Source organism: Rhipicephalus microplus, chromosome 4, assembly GCF_043290135.1.
Source record: "Rhipicephalus microplus isolate Deutch F79 chromosome 4, USDA_Rmic, whole genome shotgun sequence".
NCBI lineage: Eukaryota > Metazoa > Arthropoda > Arachnida > Ixodida > Ixodidae > Rhipicephalus > Rhipicephalus microplus.
In genome coordinates this window covers 169,115,940-169,120,195 of record NC_134703.1, presented here as the reverse complement: position 1 = coordinate 169,120,195, position 4,256 = coordinate 169,115,940, and the positions used below count along the sequence as shown (strand labels likewise).

Sequence of the window (4,256 nt, the reverse complement as noted above, 5' to 3'; positions counted from 1 at the left end):
TTGCTGTGTTTGCCGTAGACTTTGCAGCGGTAGCAGACGCTGCGTTCCTTGCCGGATCTCGTTTCCGCCGGGCGCCAAGGGCGGTGGTCCACCCCGCTCCGTCGAAATCTTCCGGAGTGATATCCATGCCTTCAACTGTCACCATCTCGGGCATCCTCGCTGCCTAGTCAGGTGCGGCAGGGGCCTGACGAGGCCCGGCGCTGCCTCGAAGTGAACCCTAGCTCCGTGCTCGTAGCCGAGTGGTTAGTCCTAGAGACGCGTCCCTCGCTTCGCACACTTGAAGTTCAGAAACTCGCCGAAAAGTTCACTCACCCCAACGAGAACGATGTCGTGAGATAGCTTGCACAAAACTGGTTTAGGAAAGTCCAATGGATCGGTGGAGAACACAAGAAAGATGTCCGAAAACATTTAAAGAAGCGGGAGCAGACGCGGCCACGTCTGCACTCCCGGACGCCACCTAACGGACCTCCCTCATAATCATATGGTGGTTTTGGGACGTTAAACCCCACATATCAATCATATCAATCGACTGACAGCGGGAAGCTTTCGTCGCTTTCGTCAACGTCAGCTGCATCGGCGTTTTCGTGCGTGAGATAACAGGTGAGGCACGTTTTCAAGCGAAGCTTGTTGAATGACATGTTGGGCTTGTTGGGTCATTTTTTCAGAAAACAGTTACACCTGCGCGAATAAGAGAATAAGACACCATGCAACAATCATAGAAAGATGCACACACACACGTTGCGCTTCGTGTGTGCGAGTTTGTTTCTTACGTGTTGTCTCATTCACGCAGTTGTAACCTTTTTCTGAAGCTTGTAAGGACGGGGAGGGTCGCTAAAAAGAAAGTTTGTGGCTCTATGCGGCGGCTAGACGGGAACATTGCGCAACGTATGCAGTATAGCAAAGGCGGCACGACATCAAGCCGAGGCGACGCATGCTGCGTTTGCCACGGACGCGAGCGTCTGTGCGCTGAGCATAGCTGGGCAGCTAGGTCATAGGCTCGGTGGCTCGGTGCAAAATATTGAGAAGCGTTCGCTGGGCCTCGCATGCTTCACGACGCGTCTCCCAAAGGCTCGGAACACGAATAATTTTTGGTGTTCCGGAGGCAAATCTGGACTAGCCAAGTGGCCATCATCTTCGTTTCTTCGCTAGCCTTGTGCCACTAGTGCAAGCTGCCCACAAATTTTTTTGACGTTTCCAATATAATTTTACCGCACAAATTTCAACTACGATTTTTCTTCCCATTTTACTGCTGATACTGTGTACGCACGAAGGTGTTCTAAAGTTCCCAGGCCGCGATTCCAATGCATTACAAGGGATAGCGGCCTGGAAACTTCTGAAGATCTTTGTACGTTGTCTTGACATCTATCTTTGTAAGTCAGAGTTTTATGGGTCAGAGATTATCACTGGTTTTGTATTGTGCATCGATTAGCTAATCATTCAAAGGGGTTTGCTGGTACACTTATGACGTGCACATATCTTTTTCGTAATTTGACAGCGAAGCATCCACTTACTAACATTTTCAGACCATGCTGATGCCATGCCGTCCGGCGCTCCAAGCTACGGCAGAGACTGCTGTGTATCGTGGTGCTTCAACAATGGCAGAACCCACAAGAAGCCTGGGACGAGTTTCTTCCGAATACCACAGGCAGGTGTGTTAAAGCTTTTCTATGGTTTGCATGTCTCTAGGCTTACTGTTCCTACTTGCTCAGGGAGGGTAACAATAAAAATCACTATTCAAGCACTTCCCCTTTCAGCTGATAGTTCATTGCCAATGCAGGATGAAAGCATGGATGCAGTATGCTGGACGCGATGATCTCCTTAGTAAGCCGGCCAGCCTATTGTACGCAACGTACAGGGTTTGTAGCGACCATTTTACTGGTCAAAGTTTCATGGACCCTGAGCACACAAGGCTTACAAGAATGGCTGTTCTCAGTATGCAACCAGCTGCACCAAGTAAGTGATTGTCTGAAACTCAAATATGTGCAATAGCAGCCACTTGTATTGAATCAGTGGCGACAGTTAACCACGAAGATCTTTGTAGCTGATGGAGAAACCTCACTATAGAAGTAACACTTGGAAAGTCTTAAATTTTGTGAATTGTGGGCTATTACCTTCCTAACAGCAGCTTTACATTTCTGTCGTTTTTTGATGCTCTTGACCTGCGCAACTTGTTTTGAAAGACTTTAAAGGGCTATTTCACGTTATCTTCAAGCCTGAGTGCACATGTACGTATACCTTTCATCAGTGAAAGCTGGCACTGTTGATAATTCCAAAAAGCACAAATTACTTGTTTCCTAGTTGGTGCCTTCTCTTTTCTTCCACGTTCGACCAATTTATGCGTTTAAAAGAGTTGTTTAAGTTTCCCCATGCTACAAGCTTTGTAACGTGTACCAACTGCACATATATGCAGGTTCTCTGAGCGTCGCTTCAAGTAGTGACTGTGACATGGCTGCAGAAGCTGCACTGCAAGGTGCGGATGAGCTTCAGTTTGTGTTATTTTAAGTCTCTTACTGACACATTGTCGTAATTTCATTTCTTCAGGACCTGCGGTAGAGGCTTCAAAAAGCGACTCCTACACATTGAGGTGCCCCGATGAGCAGCGTGCGTTCAGTGTCGCGATTTCTTTTTTTTTTTTTGCCCAAATTGACTGTTGACCAAACCTCTGCAGGTGGCAGCTCCCTTGTAGCTGGTGAAAGAACTTCTGCTGACTTCTCCTTGCCGGAGAAAACCTTAACCAGTCGTTCAGCTGTCACAAAAGTAACTTGTGTGACCGGTAATTTGTATGTTCACTTCAACACCAGAGTGGATTGATATAGAAACTTCCGCAGGCCGCTCGCAAGATTGTTCCGACAGCACTGTCCTAGGCACTGAACAAGCTTCACAAGACCCTCCAGAAGACGTCTCCGCCAACAGCTCCACGCCTGAGTGCCCTAGAGAAAATGGTGACTATGCTTTTATTGCAGCTGTTTTTAATGTGCTATTTCATGTTTAGGACATTCTGAGGAAACTATCCTCAAAAGGACACTACGTGTGCACTTACAAAATGTAAGGGTGGGCTCTCAGTGATTTTCATTTTTTTGTGCATTGTCAACATTGTGAATGGTTTGTTTTTAGGTAGTGGAATCGAAAACTTTGCACCGCAGAAAGTTGTGCACCTTGGGTCTGAAAGAGCGAGGAAAGTGCTCGTATGGGATTAGTTGTTCTTCGCATTTACAACCATTTTTTTGTTTATCGCAGTGCTTTCCTGTGTGCCAGCGACAATGTTTCCATCAATGAAGTACAAGCAAACCATTAAACATCTGCAAGCCAAAGTAGCAGCACAGCGGAAAACTATCAAAAGACTGCGGAGACTGCCTCACCAAGCACCGTCATCGACATCAAAGGCCCTTGGAGTTATCCGACCGCACATCACCGAGGAGGTTTCTAAACTTCTTTCTGCACATGTTCGCTTGAGGCCCAAACGCAAGGTCAAGCGGTTTCCCGTGTGGTCCAAGAAATTCGCTCTTCACTTAAACTTCCGAGGTCCGCGAGCATACCGATTTCTGGCTCCATATTTTTCTTTGCCCTCCCAGCGTTCATAACGGTGACTTCAGGCATAATTCCAGGAATCCTTTCTTCCATTGCAACAAATACTCAAGCTTGGAATGAACGGGACCGAGTGTGCGCTTTAGTTTTCGACGAAATAGCACTCAAAAAGAATTTGTACTATGATGCTGCAAGAGACGTTGTCCAGGGTTTTACAGATGATGGCACTCATCGCACTTCAACCATCGCTGATCGAGCACTGGTTTTTATTCTTGTTGGTGTTTCGAGAAAGTGGGTTCAACCGGTTGCTTTTACTATAGGGCACACATGAACACCATCATCTGTTATGCATAACTTGCTGGTGTCACTCATTTTGGAACTTAGGAGCATTAATATCGCAGTGAAAGCAGTCATTTGTGACCAGGGCAGTTCAAATGTAAGTCTCGCTAACCAACTAAGAGTGATGTAGCAAAGACTTTTTTTTTTGAAGGTAATGGTGAGTGGGTGTATTACATTTTTTATGTTCCGCATTTAATTAAAACAACGCGCAATAATGTCCAAGCACACAAATTATACATTGGGGATGACATCGTTAACTGGTCCCACATTGTAAGCCTTTACCAATCCTCACATGAGTTGCGGTTGCGATTGGCTCCAAAGTTAACTGAACGGCACGTTCATCGGAAACCTTTTTCTAATATGAAGGTCAGCAGAGCAACTCAGGTCCTCAG

The 4,256-nt window shown here is 46.4% G+C and overlaps 1 long non-coding RNA gene across 1 annotated transcript; it reads left to right on the top strand.

Annotated features, from left to right (window-relative positions):
* Nucleotides 1-2,406: 2,406 nt before the first annotated feature.
* LOC142814064 (uncharacterized) lies at nucleotides 2,407-2,729 on the top strand. The gene is made up of 3 exons (XR_012894794.1): nucleotides 2,407-2,470; nucleotides 2,542-2,601; nucleotides 2,669-2,729. It is a non-coding gene; the product is annotated as an uncharacterized LOC142814064 (long non-coding RNA).
* Nucleotides 2,730-4,256: the final 1,527 nt, after the last annotated feature.